Source organism: Lepisosteus platostomus, chromosome 10, assembly GCF_059453375.1.
Source record: "Lepisosteus platostomus isolate fLepPlt1 chromosome 10, fLepPlt1.hap1, whole genome shotgun sequence".
NCBI classification, from domain to species: Eukaryota; Metazoa; Chordata; class Actinopteri; order Semionotiformes; family Lepisosteidae; genus Lepisosteus; species Lepisosteus platostomus.
In genome coordinates, this window is record NC_142620.1 from 32552867 (window position 1) to 32574898 (window position 22032).

At 39.6% G+C, this 22032-nt stretch overlaps 1 pseudogene; it reads left to right on the top strand.

Moving 5' to 3' along the window:
- The first annotated feature begins 11980 nt into the window (after positions 1-11980).
- On the top strand, positions 11981-12651 carry LOC148653651 (uncharacterized; annotated as a pseudogene).
- The last annotated feature ends 9381 nt before the right edge of the window (positions 12652-22032 follow it).

The following is a 22032-nucleotide window of genomic DNA, read 5'->3' on the forward strand; positions in this document are numbered from 1 at the left end:
TAAGATTTTTATCCCTATCAATTTTGAAAGTGGTAGTTAGTTGTACTGTTTGTTTTTAAGTAGTTTACCTCCTATTTAACTAACTATTCAAACATCTAATATTTGTACTGCTTCGTCACTGTCACCAGTCAAATTTGGGGTACCACAGGCATCAGTGCTTGGACCAGCATTGTTCTCTCTGTAGCGGCAATGCTTGTTAATAAGACAGAATTACGTGTTGCTGTGCTTTCCCAAATGAGGCCTCATCTCCCTCTTCATCTTTGTGGTGCAGCCACAGAGAAGCTATTCATGCAGGCTGATTTAAAGATGTTTTCTTTTGATAAGGGACAGCTCCCAAATGGAGATGCACTTAGCTAAACCTGGCTATCATGATCAATGGTCATCCATTGGCGCCTATCTGTCTAGGGAGTGCCAGATGGACATCTGGACTGCATTCCTAGGTGTCAGGAGTAAGTGACTCATATCTCACCTTGATCAACCAATCAGGGACTGGGAGGGCCGAGTAACCCACATGAGACTCTGATGCCAAGGAAACTTTCAGCCAATGAACGAGCTGAAGTTCCTCCAGGTAAAAACAGGCAACAGAGAGCCTGGAGAAGGAGAACTATTCTAAGGACTATTCCAGTAGGAGAATTCTAAGGAGAATTCCAGGGGTGCGAGACAATTCCAGGGCAGGATGGCCCAGGAGCAGAAGGCTCCCAAGGGCAGGACATTCTCGCAGTGCGCCTCCTGACCATCCTGAGACTCAGCCCGGACAACCACAGAACGGCCAGTGTGTCCGAGTACCAGAACTTTCCTCTGTTCTAAGAGTCTAGAGCGGAGGTTGCCAGAGAGTAACCCGAGAATCCACCTGAGGTTAGCATCAGCAGCAAGCTTCGTGAACAGGTCGGAACTGTGGACAGCTGAATCATTATTCAGAATTAGCGCTTCATCAGGAACGAACCGGTCCTCTTCCTGACTTGCTGGGACCCACAGTCATCTTTTCTCCTGTGCACAAACTTTGCTAGTTAAAGCCAACACTAACTAGCCGGTCAGTGAACATCAGCAGCGCACCGTCGCAAGCTGCACAGCATAGCCTGGCACGGAGCCAGAGAGCCCGCAGGAGATCTAAATCCCCAGAGGTTGGATGAGTATTCAACTTCACTGCATTACTGCTCGAGAATTCAATTGTTATCCCAACCAGTTGATATAAATTTAATTCCTAGGAGTCATGTACTTGTTTTGAGTATCTAATGTAGAAGTTGTAACCAAGTTCAATTACGAAACGGTCTAAATGAATGATATACTGAACGTATGTCCTCTTGATATATGTAACACTTCGTAACTGACTGAATATATACCTTTTGTATTCTGATAACCCTCTCAATAAGATCTGTTAGGTTTACATGCATATTCTATGTATTAATAAATGTATCCTTGTGTATTAGTACAGATGCAGCCATTCAAAGTGTGCGGTACAGACACGTACCGCAGGTAAGATGACACGGGGTACCGCGGTGCGTGATTGGTTGACTGACAGGGGCACTCGTGGTCCGTTGGTCTGTCGTAGAAAGACTTACTGACAAAGTCTTTACTGTGCCCGTTGTAGATATTGAATTTTACCACTGAAGGGAAATCTTAGTAGCTGAGCATAAAAAGAATAGGAGCATACTGTAACGCGTGTGAAGGCCATAAACGATATTAATTTTGGAACGTAAACATACAGTTTATAGCTGGTCTTGGTACTTTAAAGAAAAAAATACACACCAGTATTCCATTTCTCCCTAAACATTGTAAGCTTCGAAGTCTTTAACTAACGTGATACCGGAGTCAACAAGCATACTTTTAGAATTTGATTAAAAGGGAATATAATATGGAATCGCGTATCTCAAGAATTTAATAACGGTATGATTACATCCGTGTACTGCGGCAGGGCTGTGTAGGGCTGTTTCGCCTGCCTGTTCAGGTAAGCTGTCTTGTAGCCTACTGGTCTAGGTACATGACTACCAGCTGGCAGGTTGTGTGTTCAAATCCAGCTGGTGCTGGACTTTTCATTTTTATTTATTTATTTTTTAATCGCGTAACATAAACATATTACCATATGCAAACTGTACTGTATACAATATGTATATGTATATTTAATGTCTTAACTGTGCCCGTTTAAGTATTGAATATTCATATCTAATTTTACCACTGAAGGGAAATCTTAACCTAAACATACAGTATATGGCTGGTCTCGGTACTTTAAAGAAAAAAATACACATTTCTCCCTAAACATTGTAAGCTTCGAAGTCTTTAACTAACGTGATACCGGAGTCAACAAGCATACTTTTAGAATTTGATTAAAAGGGAATATAATATGGAATCGCGTATCTCAAGAAATTAATAACGATATAATTATATTCATGTTGCAAAAGAACTGCAACGGACATAAAAACTCCCTTGCATGGTTTCATTACGACCAGAATCGGTCTTGAGATATTTTAAACTTGATTTACAGTATTTGAGAGGTATGTCTTAACACCGATACTACAGTGTTTAAGTACTGCTCACGTATATGTTTCTAGGTTTATATTATGCATTTCATACGGTCAAATTACTTTTGAGCAACTAATAAGAAGCGCGAAACGGTATGCGTTTTACTTTCGTTTTGTGCTGGGACCCGTGGATTGATTAGAGATATCAAGTACATACAAGTCATTTTTTAAATGTAGTTCGTCTTGAAAAAATGTTACGAGTACATCATCTATCAAGAATTACACAGGTTCTGTTTCCATATTGCGTATTTTGGTTACGTAATATTATTTTCTAGATTTCACGTTGTGAATATGATGGGATGTCTGATGGGATGTTTCTAAAAATCCATCCTCTGTAAAACGTCTTCTCTAGTTGTCCTGCATATGTATTCGCTAATGAAGCTGTGTGTTCTGAGCCTGGATCTCTACATTTCTGTATGAACCAGCTTAGAGGGCTACAGACAGCTTGTGTTTAAATTGAGTGTAAGGCAATTTATGCTTCTAAAGTCATGGTCAGCATTTATTTTTGTACTGTGCTGTAAACTTGTTCTGTGCCAAGTCACATTATTTTATAGCGTTTTTATAGCGTTATCAAATACGGTGTTACTGTAGTTTACTGAGTCCCATGTCACATGGTCTGTGATTGAAACCTGTAAAACCGGTTTAATTCGTCACAGCCAGCACTCTTCAGGTGTGAGGGTCTTCTGCTCAGAATGAAACGCTAAAATGTTTGTGTATATTCTAATGGTAGTGGGGGCAGGGTGTGTGGGAACAGGTTTGGTTGAAATTGCATTGGAGATCTATGTTCTTCACACCTGAAACATTTTCTCTGAAAGCATTTTTTTCGCAGTTTAACCGATCTTGTTACAGCATGTTACAGTTTACTATTATTAACCATATTAATTTTAAGTGCTTAATGTAAAATCTTGTAAAAATATATTTTCATTGTTCAAATATACATTAAGTCTGGCTATCATATAATAAGTTAAATACAAAACTAAAGAAAAAATAGGGTTAAATATAATTCAAAATATTTTGCTAACAATGTTAACTGTTTATGAATAATAAAATGTATTAACTAAGGAGTAGGATGGCACAGTTGTTAGTATGATTTTTGTTTTGTTTCTTTTTCATAAATACAACAGTAGTACCTGATGTCTCAGTGGCTTTCAAAATTAAATTATGCATGCAAACCTGTGAATTAGAAAGATAACTAAGATATCCATCCATTATATTCCATAATATCCATGAAATATATGGCGCCAGGGCACCTCACCGTGTCAGGCCACCACTGCGTCACACATATTTCAGCGCCATATATTTCATGGATAGTATGGAATATAATGGATGGATATCTTAGTTATCTTTCTAGTTCACAGGTTTGCATGCATAATTTAATTTTGATTTCTTTCGTATTCCTTTGCTGACGACACTCAAATATACATTTCATTTACACCCAACGACAACTCGTCAATTGTAATTTTAGCTAATTACATTTTGTCACTCAGCCAAGGTTCTGTTTGAAGGCAACAGTCGAATTGGACTGTTAAACTCTCAGAGTTGAGTGCTGAGGTTATAAAATTTTGCCTTAAAGATTCAGCATGTAAATTAGGTGTCATCTTAGACACAAGGCTCTCATTTAACTCTCATGTTAATGCAGTATCGAAGGCATGCTTCCTACAGTTAAGAAACATTGCAAAACTAAGGTATTTTCTTTCCACTCAAGACACAGAGAAACAAATACATGCCTTTGTATACACCAGATTAGATTACTGTATTCCCCTACTATCAGGGAGCCTCTATCGCACCTTCAACACCTTACAGCAAATTCAAAACGTGTCAGCAAGAATTGTTACCAGAAGTAGAAGGTACGACCACATAACACCAATACTTAACCCTCTCCTTTGACTTCCTGTTAGGTTCAGGACAGACTTCAAAATTCTTTTAATTTCTTATAAGGCTCTCAGAGGTCAGGTACCTGGCTATTTAGTGGTGCTGATTAATGTATACAATCCAAGTCGCCTGCTTAGATCACAGAACACAGTTCTTCTTATTATTCCAGATATTCCTTTAGCTACAGGGCCCCTAGTTTATGGAATAGTCTGCCAGTGCGGGATGCCGATTTAAATCCAGACTGAAACCTATAATTTCTGCCTAGCCTACTCAAACCTAATTATCATCATCATTGCGCGTTACTGTGGCTGTTGGTGCTGCATTACATGTCATTGTGCGTCTCAGTGTTCGCCTTCCAGGTAGATATGTCTGAGCTGGGCACCATCTGAGTTGGATGCTGCATCACTGCCATGGATCCAAGAGGGACATTTCTAATACAGCTATCGTTTAGGAGTATTTGCTGGTCTACAGAGATCTGCATGGAGAACTGGCACACAGAAGGACATGATGTACTTTTTTAGAATTGTATAATCTTAGCATGACCAGAGGGGTTGTGTAGCCAGTTGACCTTGGACCTCTAGAGGTTTTATTTCTCCTTGCAGAGGATTTTTTGGGTTCTTCTCCTCCATTGTCTTCTGTTTTCTTTTTCTCTTTCTGTATTGTAATGCCATGTATTTTCACACAGCTTTGTTAAGAGCCTTGGAGCAACCTTGTTATGAGAGGTGCTACTGTATAAAAAATAAATTGAATTGAAATTGATTTTTGTTAGCTGAGAATGCCTTATGACAAAGTCATCCACTTCAAACAGAGATAAGCACTGATGAATCCTGAATTCCATCTTGTCAATTAAACATTTTCTTAAATATTCTATTTGCAGCCTAAAGCAAAGAGAAACATCATATTACTACATTGATAGCTTATTGGACACCTTCTGCATTCTATGAAATGTAAAAACAACATTTAAAATTAGTGCAAATGGAACATTTAAATGTTTATCAGTGTCTAGTAAGATGAAAGCTTAAAATGTCACCAGCATCCTTGCTTATGAACTGCATGTTCCGATACACAGAACATTGCCCTGTTCTCCTAATTAAAAATGAAAGATATGCAAGGTTTTAACCTTACACCAAATTGCAGTGTTATTTTTCAGCCATTATTTGGAACAAACCCCAAGGAGTTTCCAGATGTAACAGATGCCCATTTTAAAACTTCACAACAGATTTTTTAAAATCTTAAATTGAAAAAGATGGGGTCATCCAATTAACCCTTACATATGTCTCTCATGGTTTTTATCATTCTTGTGGTTTCCTAAGGGATATTTTCTTAAAGGAGCTGTCACTAATTCATGGCTAAACATATTTGAATTCCTATTAAGATCAGTAATTGAACTGGGGTTTTTAAATCAAGCACCACACACTAACTCCCATCCCCCCCCCAAGGGTCACACAAAAAGTTTGTAGAGTACACAGTAACTGTTTTAGCTATTTAAAAGATTAACACTGTACGGTAAATGATAAACCTTAAGCCCTGAGAATATCTTTGTCAGGGTAATTCTATCCTTTTTATCCAATGAAGTGTTGGCATACAAGGCAAACAACACCCTGTCCATCACAGGGCACACACAGAAACACATATGGGTGTCACGGATGTCGGAAAGGATGAACCGTGGAATGACAGGAGAGCGAAAAGACCCTATGCATAGCGGCAAGATGGGGGTTAGCCCGGGCTCAGCTGTTCAGGAAATGCCATATAGAAACCTATGCCCTCAGGTAGTGGGCATGGGGTGACCTGGTGCTAGGCAGGTCTCAAGACATCCGAACGTCAATGCTGAGCGAAGGCAAATGAAAGACCCAGAAATATATATCCACAGAGAGAGAGAAACACAGCACAGACAGCACAAAGAAGGAGCGCTCAAAAGGCTCACAAAAGGACTTCTTTTTACAGAAAACAATTGAGCTTCCAGTATATCTTTGGACTGTGGCAAAAAACTAGAGCTGGAAGAAATGCACACAAACATTGGGAGAACATCCAAACTCCACACATCATCCCAAGGTCCCAGCACTAAAAGAAAGTTATGCTAACCACTATGTTAGGATGATTCTTAAGGTTTATTTAAATTAAACCTTTCCTACATAAGGAGATGTGTCAGTACAATAGTTCATCGATAATCTAAAACTGGTAATTTCACATTGCATTATAGATTTTGTGCAACATATCGTGTAGTGTTTTATGTTCTGTAAATTCCATTTTCTTTTGTTACCATAGAAAAACAAAATATCATATATTGCCTTTAAAAGCAATTACTTCAAAGCAAGGCAGTACACTTTAATTTATTGATTTTTAAAGCAATAAATTTGAACCTAGTATTGCACACAAGCTGCAATAATCTAATCACTTGGTTCAGTTATGCTCCTCCCTCCCAATATTCCCTGCAAAATACCAATTAAATACAGCTTAAAAAGTGAAAATGTTTTAGGAAGAATTTTGTTGCACTCAATGCACTAAAAAATAAATACATTACATGTGTCATACAGTACATATGCATTTTGAACATAATTCTAAGAAATGCTGAACATATTCTAAGTAGAGGTAATATCTGTGGGCCTCCTTTATGGAAAGACAAGATTAAATAAGACACATTGTCTTTTCCTTTCAGCATGGAATAAACATGTTAATTTGATGTTTATTTAAAAAAAAGAACCTCATTATATACAGTGCCTTGCGAAAGTATTCGGCCCCCTTGAACTTTTCAACCTTTTGCCACATTTCAGGCTTCAAACATTAAGATATAAATTTTTTATTTGATGTGAAGAATCACCAACAAGTGGGACACAATTGTGAAGTGGAACGAAATCTATTGGATTTTTGAAACTTTTTTAACTAATAAAAAAATGAAAAGTGGGGCGTGCAAAATTATTCGGCCCCTTTACTTTCAGTGCAGCAAACTCACTCCAGAAGTTCAGCGAGGATCTCTGAATGATCCAATGTTGTCCTAAATGACTGATGGTGATAAATAGAATCCACCTGTGTGTAATCAAGTCTCTGTATAAATGCACCTGCTCTGTGATAGTCTCAAGGTTCTGTTGAAAGCGCAGAGAGCATCATGAAGACCAAGGAACACACCAGGCAGGTCCGTAATACTGTTGTGGAGAAGTTTAAAGCCGGATTTGGATACAAAAAGATTTCCCAAGCTTCAAACATCCCAAGGAGCACTGTGCAAGCGATCATCTTGAAATGGAAGGAGTATCAGACCACTGCAAATCTACCAAGACCTGGCCGTCCCTCTAAACTTTCAGCTCAGACAAGGAGAAGACTGATCAGAGATGCAGCCAAGAGGCCCATGATCACTCTGGATGAACTGCAGAGAACTACAGCTGAGGTGGGAGAGTCTGTCCATAGGACAACAATCAGTCTTACACTGCACAAATCTGGCCTTTATGGAAGAGTGGCAAGAAGAAAGCCATTTCTCAAAGATATCCATAAAAAGTCTCGTCTAAAGTTTGCCACAAGCCACCTGGGAGACACCCCAAACATGTGGAAGAAGGTGCTCTGGTCAGATGAAACCAAAATCGAACTTTTTGGCCACAATGCAAAACGATATGTTTGGCGTAAAAGCAACACAGCTCATCACCCTCAACACACCATCCCCACTGTCAAACATGGTGGTGGCAGCATCATGGTTTGGGCCTGCTTTTCTTCAGCAGGGACAGGGAAGATGGTTAAAATTGAGGGGAAGATGGATGCAGCCAAATACAGGACCATTCTGGATGAAAACCTGTTGGAGTCTGCAAAAGACCTGAAACTGGGACGGAGATTTATCTTCCAACAAGACAATGATCCCAAACATACAGCAAAATCTACAAAGGAATGGTTCACAAATAAACGTATCCAGGTGTTTGAATGGCCAAGTCAAAGTCCAGACCTGAATCCAATCGAGAATCTGTGGAAAGAGCTGAAAACTGCTGTTCACAAACGCTCTCCATCCAACCTCACTGAGCTCGAGCTGTTTTGCAAGGAAGAATGGGCAAGAATTTCAGTCTCTCGATGTGCAAAACTGATAGAGACATACCCCAAGCGACTTGCAGCTGTAATCGCAGCAAAAGGTGGCTCTACAAAGTATTAACGCAAGGGGGCCGAATAATTTTGCACGCCCCACTTTTCATTTTTTTATTAGTTAAAAAAGTTTCAAAAATCCAATAGATTTCGTTCCACTTCACAATTGTGTCCCACTTGTTGGTGATTCTTCACATAAAATAAAAAATTTATATCTTTATGTTTGAAGCCTGAAATGTGGCAAAAGGTTGAAAAGTTCAAGGGGGCCGAATACTTTCGCAAGGCACTGTATATTGTAGTGGCGAGGCTTATTAAAGTACAGGACTTAAGTTTTCTGCTCCCTTGCCAGTCCCTCTCTCCTTCATCTAAGTGGTGCTTGTCAGAAAGGCCATTCCATTTGGTTCACATCTAAGGTGTTTTTCTAGCTGATAGAGTGTCCTGATAAGGAGCAACTTCCAATGCTGAGATTCTCCAGCAACCTTAACAAATGGATATCTGTCGCCTTAATGTCTGGGAGATTCCAAGGGAGTCTGATTCAAAGTTTGTTTACAACTTTGAGGTCAGAGGGCATGGTTACTCATCATCAGCCAATCAGGAACTGGTAGGGCAGGTTATCCCTACGTGGGTCTCTGATGCCCATGAAACTTTCAACCAATGAACGACCTGCATTTCCTCCAGGCAAAACAGGCAACACAGCACAGTACTCAAGAGAACACAGTTCCCAGGAGCACGACATTCTCGCAGCGTGCCTCCTGGACATTCAGCCTCAGGGCTCCTCCTGAACATCCTCCGACTCAGCCCGGACCACCACGTAATGCCTAGTGTGTCCGAGTGCAGGACTTTCCTTTGTTCTAGGAGTCAAGGACGGAGGATGCCAACGTGTAACCAAAGGATCCACCAGAGGTTAGCATCAGCAGCAAGCCTTGTGAACAGGTCGGAACTTTTCTCCTGTGCACAAACTCTGCTAGTAAGCCAGAACTAACTAGCCTGTCTTCAGTGAGCACACTGCTAGAGCACCGCAGTAGAAATCTCTCTCACCACATCACAAGCAGTACCACTGCCTGGCACCGAGCCAGAGAGTGCCAATTGTACAGCAACAAGCCTGCCACTGTTCTTTGTACCTGCAGGAGATCTGAATACCCAGAGGTTGGATGAGTATTCAACATTCTGCATTACCGCTCGAAAATTCAATTGTTATCCCAACCAGTTGATATCAATTTAATTCCTATGAGTGATGTACTTGTTTTGAGTCTCTAGTGTAGAAGTTGTAACCAAGTTCATTTACGAAACGGTCTAAAATGAATTATATATTGAATGTATGTCCCTCCTGGTATTTGTAACTCTTTGTGAATGAAAATATGTCTTTGGTATTCTGCTAACCCTCACGATAAGATTGGTTATGTTTATATGCACATTTTATGTATTAATAAATGTATTTTCTTGTATTTGTACCTGTGTGTGTGCGTTGTTTGAGTTATCCCGCAAGGTTGGATTCTAATATCATCAAAAGAATCATTTTGTGACTTACTGCCACAATTAATAATTGTCCCAGTTAAGCACAAACCCCTACATTACTGGTGCCTCGTGAGAGGACACTACAATATATACACACACCTCTAATTTTTAATGAAACTCATTCTAAAATTAAAAATACCTTTTTATGTGCCTTAAAATGTTTTTCCTCTTTAAATCCAAGATTACGATTTTAGTTTCAATCTTGAATTAAAATGAAAAAGATTTTGGGTGTCTATAAAAATAAATGCTATTGCTATATTACATTGGAACAATTTCAAACAATTTACATATTAATCCTCTTAAACAATTACAGTCACAGCAACAAAAATGCTCTTAGCACCCTACAATTCAATTATACAGATGCAGCCATTCAAAACAGGTGGGGTATTTCGCAGTATCACGCGGTGTAACGCGTCAATTGACGTCATAACAGAAAGTATCTGGAATCACCTTATAAAACCGCCAGGAGGAGCCAATAAAGCTTAACCTCTCATGTACAGGATTTGGGCTTTTAAATTTAAACTGTGTATTACAGCATGTTAATCATCACTCATTAAAAAGTTGGTATATTTTATGAAACGAGATTGCTCAGTTGGGCAAAAGTACACAACCTACCTTTATCATAAATATTTTAATTATGCTGAAATATTTGATGCATCAAAGCCTTTACCGAAGATATTACTAATAGTATCAATAATGAATGACTTTGGACAAGCTGTAAACTCAAAATATTACGCTGGTCCACATTCTTTCTAACCGTCATTTTAAACGAAAATAGTTGTATTTTTTTCTTTGACAAACAACACAGCATTTTGTTGATCTAACTAACAAGGACAGGACATTACCAGAGATTATGGTACCACTTCAGAAGGGTGTCAGCCAGTCAGATTCCAGGAATCGGTACTTTAAAGAAAAAATACACACCAGTATTTCATTTATCCCTAAACAATTTAAGCAGCGAACAGTGACTGTCAGAAGATAGGACACAGTGGCTCAGACACCCGCTGAATGGAAAGGGGCACTTTAATGTTCTGTACGGCTAATATTAAAACCAATACTTTAATATTCTTTTCTGTATGTTTAACAATAGTGGGTACTGGCCTAATTCGGCCCTGCACCCATTGTTAGGAGTTAACGTGTTGTTGTTAAGTGTGAATTTGTACCTGTTTCCCTGGGGTCTGGCTTTTTTCCTGGAAAACCATAACTCTGGTCTTGTCCAGATTGTCAGTGCCCAGGTCTGACAGTGCTGCTCCAGCAGTGCCAGGTTCTGCTGCAGCACCTGTTCTGTGGGTGACAGCAGGACCATCTGCATAGAGCAGGAACTTGATTTCTGTAATTAATGCAGATCAGAAAATCAAGGAACAAAACAATTATTGTGCCCAGCTCCTCAATGGGATAGCTTTGACATGCTAATGCGTTGGTTTAACAGTCTGGGTGTGGCAAGCCTCTAATGTCTCCCGACTTCGGCAAAAGGAACCTGCCTTTCATTGGAAGACAATGAACACATTCTAGCCGTACATGTGAATATAGCATAAATACACCAAGGGATTGGGTGAGTTCCCATCACAAAAAAAAACTGCGAGCCTACACTACAGCGACCATAGTACAATATGGAGACCAAGACCTTTTACGGGAAGAGACGAGGTGCTTCTGCCGCCCCAACTTGCAAAGAGCGAAGGGTAAGCAAATACAGCAGGCTTCATCTGAAATACACGATTAAAGCGCATATTACAAAGTATTATTGCCTTTTTGAATTATACATTCAATTATAAATATTTCTTCGTAGCCTGTTCTTTTGGAAAACACAGCACGGGTGAAACAATCTTCGAAATCTACCAACAGGACAGTAAAAAAGAAACGGTAAGACGGATAAAAAGAAAAGTTTATGTTGATGTCTGTTCCGCAACTGATGAATACTACTGTGTGACTTTATTTCTTACATGAATTATGTTATTTTGCCACAGGCTGTGGGTCTCTGCTCTCGGCCACTGGCCAGGGTGCCAATCTGTACAAGCAGCACCTGTATGGAGACTTTTTGGCAGCAGCGGGAGCACTACAACGCATTACTGGGGAGGATTGGGAGGTTAGAGACACTCCTGAAGATGCAGAAAAAGGAGATAGTATGTTCTGGCAGTCAAACAGTTGAGCAGCTGTCTCCCTTTAAGTGCCTCTCCCCGTCACGCAGGTTGCAATGCCTGGTGGAAGCTCTGCCCCCCACAGAGCACACACCGCCTCAGGACACTCCATCCCGGCCTCTCCGCTCACCACCACGCAGGAATTGGCTGATGCTGTCCCCGCCTTCTATCTCCCCTCAGGAAGCACTGTTTACAGAGCGGAATTCACAGACGCCAGTGGGGTGAATAATTCTCCCAGATATCCAACTGTTGCCCATCACTCAAGAGAAAGAGGGGGGGTTGTACTTGCAGTGCATCGGTATAGATGGGAAAGCGAGAGCTGACCGCTACGCCACCCTCGTGTTTCGAAATCTTGTGACTTTTGAAATTTACTGGGGTTGGACCACATCTGTAAATTTTGATGGATCCAGAGGCAAAAGTGCCTTGCCTTGCAATCTCCGAGAAACCATTAGTAGCATGGTGAATCGGAGATTCTCAACACTTCGTGCGACTGGAAAATAATTTGTGATCGGATCAACGAAATGCTTCGAAGAAGGAGGTGCTCTTTTCCTCTAGTCTAACAGTCTGCCCAAACAAAACATTCCTGTTAGACAAGAGGAATGTAAAAAAAACTATTACTTTTTGTCAATGAAAACCGGTGTGTGTGTCTCTCTCTCTCTCTCTCTCTCTCTCTCTCTCTCTCTCTCTCTCTCTCTCTCTCTCTCTCTCTCTCTGCTGGATGTGTCTCTCTCTCTCTGCTGAATGAATAAAAGCATTATATTAAAAATGCGATTTTGTTTGTCTGGGTATTTACTTTGTAATCTGTGGTCCTTTTAACTGTTTTGACATCTACTGTATTGCTTTGAGATGCCACTTTTAAAGGTGATATATAAAAGAGAGGGGGGAGGGCGAGAAACCAGGGGTGCAGAACCAGGGAACTATTTACATATTAAAACTATTTCCCAAATGTAATATGTGCTTTTGTAGATTTATTGTCAATTAATTGTCCATAATATTGCTATTCTATTTTTTAAAAGAAATGTTTGTTAAAAAAAAAAGTCACGTCACCAGCTGGATTTTAACACACAACCTGTGGGTTACTAATCCAGCACATAGACCACCAGACTACTAAGAAAGTCACATGAGCAGAGGTGAAACAGCCCTACACATACAGAATCAACAGACATTGTACAGCGTGTATTACTGTGTTGCAGTACACAAATATAATTATATCGTTATTAATTTCTTTAGATACGCGATTCCATATTACATTAGCAGAAAAGCTTAAAATTATCACTTTTTATACACACTATTTCACGTTAGTTAAAGACTTTGATGATTAAAATGTTCAGGGAGAAATGGAATACTGGTGTGTATTTTTTCTTTAAAGTACCAAGACCAGCCATATACTGTATGTTTATGTTACAAAATTAATATAGTTTATGGCCTTCACACACGTTACAGTATGCTCCTATTCTTTTTATGCTCAGCTACTAAGATTTCCCTTCAGTGGTAAAATTCCATATAAATATTCAATACTAAAACCGTCACAGTAAAGACATTTAAATCTTTCTACGACCGACCAACGCACCACGAGTGCCCCCCGTTGGTCAACCAATCACATACCGCGGTATTTCGCGTCATCGCACGTCACGATAGCCAATTACCCACGATACGTGTCTGTGCCACACACTTTGAATGGCTGCATCTGTACACTTGTAACTTGTGTCATATTTTTATTGTACAAGTATTGAAATATTGGAAATTAATCTTCTGGGGTAATTGCATTTCTTGTTGAAAGGTAAGCATATTTGTTGTTTGTCAGAAGTCATACAGTGAAAATTACCTTAATTGTTTCTTTCCTACCTTTTATGCATCATTTGAAAATGATAGGAGGTGGGACTTATAAACTGTTAGGGCTGAATGCCTATGGATCCTATGCAGCACGAAGTTCAAGATCTGAGTCGAAAAGCCAGTAGAATTAATCAGGAGACAAAAAAAGCACAGAAGGAGTTTGGCAACAGGCAACAAGCATGGGAATGTGGGATGTGAGGGTTTAAATAGTGAAGGAGGGAGGTGTAATAGATTAACGAGGTGAAGAGGTTTAATTAGTGGCAGGTGCTATGTGTGTTTGTAACAAAGAAATGCTGAAGGAATTTAAATTTCTAATTTCTGATGAACAATTTGTTCTAAATGCCACTATTCTTCTAAAACCCAGTGGTATAGTATCTGTAATCCACATAATGAATGACCTTGCAAAGCTGTAAACTCAAAGTATTGCCCTGGTCAACATTCTTTTTTTCATTGACCGTCTTTGTAAAAGTAACACCACAGCATTTCTTTGATCCAATCACGCATTTGTTTCCAGTCGTGCAAAGTACAGTAATTTTTGAGAATCTCCGATTCACCATGCCTTTCACATGCTCATTAAATATATTCATTTAGGAACATAAACATATTACTGTACGCAAAACTGTACTGTATACAGTATGTATACGCACCACGAGTGCCCCTGTCGGTCAACCAATCACTTACCGCGCGATGACGTAGCCAATTACCCGTGGTACGTGTCTGTAAGCATTCTAAGCCTCCATATAAAAGGTATATTCATGCTTAGTTTAGTGGGCAAAGAAGAAGAAACTTCTAAATTTTAACGACATCTGAACAGTCCCAGAATATCTACCAACAATTTCCCCTGGATAAAGAATACACAAGATATAATGACTAGCTTCATGTTATACTTACATATTCTGGGGCCCTGTTTTCAGTTTCTGACCTGGAGTGTTATCTGTGTGGAGTTTGTTTGTTGTCCCAATGTTCACATGGGTTTCCAAGGGGTGCTCCAGTTTCCCTACACAGTGCAAAGGCATACTGGTAGGTTAACTGGCTTCTGGAATAACTGGCCCTGGTTTAAGTGTGTGCATGTCAGCAATAGGCTTTGGCTCCGAACATGACCCTGTTTTGGATAAAGCAGTTAGAAATGGATGGATGGTCTACAGAAAACCTTGACTTATCCCAAAAGGAGGACTCACTCTGCTAAATTCATGTTAAAATGTTGTTCCTAAATACTGAAAGGCATTTTTCTCATGTTAAATTGAGTATATTGGTTCCATTTTTTTTCTTCAGATGTGATGAAGGCTTCACAGCCAAAACATTGTATTTTCTCTCTTCTCTTATCAGCATGGAATAAACCTATTACTTGTTTCTAATGTATGTAATATAACATACCTTTGCACAATTAGAAATGTCGGCACTCTATACTCATCAGCTCATTGGGTGACCATTTAAAACTGTTTGCATGAGTTTTAAATTAAATGAACATTTTTATCACAACAAATACCCCTAATCCCAACTGAATGTTTTAATAACAAAAACATTATTAGGATCCTATTTACATCAGCCAAAACATTAAATGAGGTTAAATGCTCTCTCTATATAAATATGATAACATTTATCTCTCACTGTGAAATTTCTAACTTTAGGTTGATTTTCAAACAGTTTTCAAGTTATATAAAGGACATTGATAGCTAATCTGGTAACACTTTTGCTGCTTGACTCAAATGTATTAATAAAAATATAATTTTTATTTTAACAAATATTATATATCCGATATTTAAAAAATAAAAATAGGTTTTACATTGCCAAATTACTATGTAAAAGCAAATACATACTTTGCTCTTCTTCAGCTCAAGATATATATTTTATAATGTATGTCTTAAAGCACTACTTCAAAATGATTAATCCTGACCAAGTTAATACATTTGAATAAAGGTTAGCAATTATCATTTTATTAATCACTTCATAATTAGGGTCCATGACTTAATTGTGACTTTACACTTTAATATTCAGAGGGAATTAGTTAAAAAAAACATTAATCATTTTAACTTTATAACGAAAGTGAAGCTTTCCTAATAATAGATCTAATTATCAGTGGGTATGCTAGAGGTAGAATGAGTTTGATAAAAAGACCGTCTGTGAGGATATTAAGACTAGTCTCTTATGACTCCATAAAAAGGCAAAAAATAATTAATAAAAATGGTAACACATAGAAACTGCACCAAGGTCTTTAAGTAGATGAAACATTACTTTGATTGGTGATATTTAATGCTATAAATTCGTTTTATGGTTGAGAATATAACATAAAGCCTATCAACATTTTTTTAGACACCCCCATGTACGTAATGATAAGGCCATTAGACAATATTGTGAAAATAAAGGAAAATAAACACAATACACTATTGAGTTGGATGAAAATGCCCACGGGCTGTAAAATCTGACTTACTAACTAATCAAATGTGTCAGTCAAAATGTATTCATTTTTGAATGGTTAGAATCACATTTGCTTAAAAGTATGAGTTATTAGAACGAATAACTAAATTAAGATATCAGGTACTGTCAAGGTGATTCAAATTAGTTTACCTTTTAAAGGTAGTTTATTAAATAATCTTGTGTTAATATATTTTAATATTTCAAATGCCACATTACACAGTCACTCTCTTTTTATTTCTTCTTGGATTATTAGCAATACTCATAGTATCCTTCTAAAATATTTTGTTTTCGAAAAGGTGATCATTATGTGAGTTTGAATTTTAAGTTATCTGTGCAAAGATTAAAAGTAATGAATAACAATTGCATATATTTTCATAGATTTTCTTATTAGAATGTGACTATAAATTAAAAGAGTTTTTATACTGGCTTTTATATGTTTACTGTCTCTGAAAAAACAAATTATGAAAAATTGTGATATTTTACATTCATCTGTAAATTAATGATATCCAGATAATATTAGAAGCTTTATGTTTTATCAATGGAGAAAATCTTTCTTGCATTATTCATATGTAAACACACAACAAACATTCTTCAATACAGCATGAACTTTAAATCCGTATTATATGTGCATGATATTATTTTTGACTGAATGAATGAAGTATACCTACCAACCATTTAACAAGCATAATTAAAAACAAGCACAACCATTTAACAAGCATAATTAAAAACAAGCACAATTCATTTGGCTAGCAGCCATATCACCCTGCAACTCACAACTGGCAACCCACTGAAGCTCAGCAGGTGTGAGCCTGGTCAGTACCTGGTCAGTACCTCGATGGGAGACCTCCTGGGAAAAACTATGGTTGCTGCTGGAAGAGGTGTTAGTGGGGCCAGCAGGGGGGGCTCACCCTGATGGGGACACTATACTGTAAACAGACACCGTCCTTCTGATGAGACGTAAAACCGAGGCCCTGACTCTCTGTGGTCATTATAAATCCCAGGGTGTTTCTCGAAAAGAGTAGGGGTATAACCCCGGCGTCCTGGCCAAATTTCCCATTGGCCCTTACCAATCATGGCTTCCTAATAATCCCCATCTATGAATTGGCTTCATTACTCTGCTCTCTTCCCCACTGATAGCTGATGTGTGGTGAGCTTTCTGGCGCACTATGGCTGCCGTCGCATCATCCGGGTGGATGCTGCACATTGGTGGTGGTTGAAGGGAGTCCCCATTACCTGTAAAGTGCTTTGTGTGGAGTGTCCAGAAAAGCGCTATATAAGTGTAAGCACTTATTATTATTATTACAACAAAATGAAATCGTTTCTATTTTCTCCTTTTACAGATGATCATTCACAACAGGAAACCCAAGAACTTATATGTTGTGTACATCACAACTTTTACATGTTATGTAAAAGTATTGCAGTGTATGATTCTTAAAAAGTTTTGAATTTGGCAATTTGCAGATGAACAAACAGAAAATCAAATCAAATTAAAGTTTATAAAATGCACAACAATACAGCATGCAGCAATAGTTGCTGGCAATGAAGTGTCTTTTTTACTAGCTCACCGGTGGGGTAAAAATCACAAAATTAAAGTTACAAAACAAGGTACATAATAATACATAATAGTACAATAGACATTGAATAAAATAAACTCAGACATGAGTTTATTTATACTCAATATAAATCATACTCAATCATACTCAATATGAATAGAGCTGCTATGTGTCCATGGTGTATGCAATATATTATGTCCAAGTAGTGCAGTATGATGAATACAGTGAAAACTGTATGTCCATGTAGCCATTATGGGTGATTTGCTTAAGGAGCTGCAGGTTGGCTATTTAGCAGTCTTATTGCCTGGAGGTAGAAGCTGTTCCGTAATCTGTTGGACTTTGACTGAATGCTTCGGTACTGTTTACCTGACGGTAGGAGGGAAAACAGTTTGTGACTGGACTTCTTAAGACATCTAGCTGAGTAGATAGCCTGGATGTTTGGTAGCTCACAGATGGTAATGAGCTGCACTGACTTCACCACCCTCTGCAGTACTTTGCGATCCCGGGCAGAGCAGTTCCCATACCAGGCAGTGATGCAACCAGTCAGGATTCTCTCAATAGTGCTCCTGTAGAATTTGGTCTGGATATGTGATGGCATGCCAAACGTCTTTAGCCTGAGGAGAAAGAATAGGCACTGCCGTTCTGTTTTGACCATGATGTTGGTGTGGTGGGTCCAAGTTAAGTCCTCCGTGATGTTAACTCCTAGGAACTTAAAACTGCTGACCCTCTCCAGTAGTAGTATAAAGCGACACCTTTCGTCAAACGTTTGACAGGTACCACGCCCCCCTTTTCCAGCCAATGGGAGTCAGCGGTGGGTGGATGCCCCGCCCCCTTGCCAGCCAATGGCGTGTTGTTATGTGTGCATGTCCCACCCCCTCAGGAGCCAATGGTGTGTCATTAAGGGTCGGAACCCCCGCCTTCCCCCCTGGCCGGTTGGTCTGGAGCCTCAGGGTCCCAAAGCCCCAAGACGGCACATCCCTCGCTTTAGGTGTGTGAAAGTGTGTATTGGTTTGGAAGGGGACCATGTCTGCAGCGGGGTTGAGTGCACTCTATTATAACCCTAGGGAATCTGGTAGTTATGGCGGCGTGGGGAGTCTGGTGAGTGCCGCGAGATCCCAGGGTGTGAGCGGTGCAAGCCACGGCCGGGTGGCCGAGTGGTTGTCTAGCCAGGTTGCTTATACGTTGCACAAGCCGGCGCGCGAACGTTTTAAAAGAAGCAGGATGTTGGCAGTGGCAGGCCGACTTGGTGGACATGAGAGAACACCACGAGTTCAACGACGGTTTCTGTTACATCTTAACGTGTATAGACATGCTGTCTAAATACGCTTGGGCCGTGCCGCTGAAAACCAAGACTGGGGGGGCTGTGACAGGCGCCTTCCAAAATATACTGCAAAAGGGGCGTGCTTCTGTTACATCCGACAACTCCCTTGAGGTGTGGAGCATGGTCTATGACGAACACTTTAAGAGAAAACCGTCAAAGTTTTCATTTAATGTGGGTGATCGTGTGCGGGTGTCCAAAATAAAGGGAGTGTTTGAGAAGGGATATGAACAGACCTTCACAGATGAAATTTTCATTGTCAAAGAGCGGACCCCGGCTCTGAGACCCTATTACAAACTGCAGGACTAAGCAGGCAACGACATTAAGGGCTCCTTCTATGCAGAAGAGCTACAGAAGATAAACCCCGCTGTCTACCGCATCCAAAAGATTTTAGCAGCCAGGGGTCGTGGCAAAAACAAACAGCTTTTGGTAAAGTGGCGCAGCTGGAGCGATAAATTCAATAGTGAATTTAGATACGCGATTCCATATTATATTCCCTATTAATCAAATTCTAAAAGTATGCTTGTTGACTCCGGTATCACGTTAGTTAAAGACTTCGATGCTTAAAATGTTTAGGGAGAAATGGAATACTGGTGTGTATTTTTTATTTAAAGTACCAAGACCAGCCATATACTGTATGTTTAAGTTCCAAAATTATTATTGTTTATGGCCTTCACACGCGTTCCTATGCTCCTATTCTTTTTATGCTCAGGTACTAAGATTTCCCTTCAGTGGTAAAATTCCATATAAATATTCAATACTACAACGGGCACAGTAAAGACGTTTACTGTAAATCTTTCTACGACAGACCAACGGACCACGAGTGCCCCTGTCGGTCAACCAATCACGTACCGCGGTACCGCGCGTCACAATGCACGACGCCATAGCCAATTACCTCCGGTACGTGTGTGTACCACGCACTTTGAATGGCTGCATCTGTATTTACTTACCCGATGACGAGGGAGCAGAATTTTTCGACTCCTACAGATTTTCACCCGAAGCCTTTTACTTTCCCAAGAACATTATTGATTTCTTAAACAGAAATGCTAATTCCATATTTTACAACAACAGACAATTGCAAGATTCTTTTGCGGTGACCTGTGGTCTACATTGCGTCTTTTTTCTATACCGTAGATGTAAAGATTTATCTTTTAGAAACGTTTTAGAACTTTATTCTACGAATGCAATCCAGAATGACTGCATGGTGGTAATGTTTCTGAAAAACCTACGCCGTGTGAGACGGAGACCCCTGTAACCTTTTAAGCCATTTGAAAATAAGAATGTTCAATTATGCGGGTGCTTACGACAATTCAAAACATGTCATAAATGTTAATCGACCGTCTAAAATAAAAATGAAATCGAACCATTTTGACGTCTGTGTGGTTATTATTTAAAAAAGAACACAAAACATGAATTAAAATCAATACAATATTTTTATTATACATTTGCTGTTATAGCGCTCAAGCTTTTTTTAATACATGTTACATCCAAGCCATTTTATTACAAACATTTTTAACTGTATTGCTCACTCTTTTTAATATACATTTCAAGTCATTTATCACAAACACACATACCCAGAGAAAAAATGTTACAAAGACAACCATGTGGGTCTAGGTATTAATGATAGTCTCCTTTTAGCGGTTATCTTAGAGACCGTTGACAACTCTACCGGTTGTTTTAAAGTTTTGACCGACGCTGCACACCCCAGCGGGGCAGCCTTGAGTTTTTCAAGTAGCTCTCGGTTATCAGCATTGGCTAGCAAGGTGCCCGGCACATTGATTTCTGCCATAGCCTCCAAAAACACATCCCAACCTCTTGGCTTCTTACCGACCGCAACTGCTTGCTGCTGCGTGAGAGCCCTGACAAGATCAATCATGTGAGAGCCCTCAACGGGTGCCCCCTTGTACACAAATTCCCCCTTTTCATTCCAGGCTATTAATGGTTCATTGCGGGCCATGGTCTTTAACAATATCTCGGCATTTCTCCGGAACCGCTGAGACATGCTGTGTATACCCAAAAGTCAGAGTCGCTCGATGACGGCGGTTATGCTAACGTGCGTGATAGCTCGGTGGGTGCATTATCCGGTAGTACAACAGTTAAAGTCCCCTTTTCGGAAGTCTCCTGGTGTACTAATGTCAAATACCGTTGTAACACCTGACTGTACAATTTCACTTTTTCATATTCGGCCAGATGCGAGTTCTGAAGAATGTCTCTCACTTCATCATCCAACCGACGGGTTGTTATTTTTCTTACATCACTTTCGAACCCAGACCGCTCTCGGAGTCGATCGAGCTGTTTCTGAGGTATCAGGTACATTTTTTCAGCGTGCTCCATTATTGACATTGTAGAAGCCCCGTAATCAATGGTACTGCAATACTCAACAGGGTCCCGATAAAACCGCCAGAATGGTTCACCAAGAGTCTCTTTCTTTTAAGAGAAAGACCCTTTCGACTCAAAGTCTTTATAAGCTTACGCTTTCTCTTCAGGGTCCCAAACTGCTTAGCAGATAACGGTATGTTCCCTTTCAAGGTATTCAAGGCGATTTCAGCTACGGCCTGTACAAGATCATTTGTAGCTCTGCAGAGAATCGCTTTCCGCTACTTGGGGGCAGCTTTTACCAGAAAATGTAAGAGAATAAGGTTTCTCAGAACGCATGAAGACATGACGACACCCCGAACGTGTTTTTTCAACTGAGTCTGTGGTTGCGAGATTTTTCAATACATAAGCCGTGGGTACATCTGGGGGGAAAAGACCTGTTCGCAAGCGATAGTCATCTGGGGTGTCGGCATTTAAATCCACCAACAAGTAACCAAAAGGTTTTT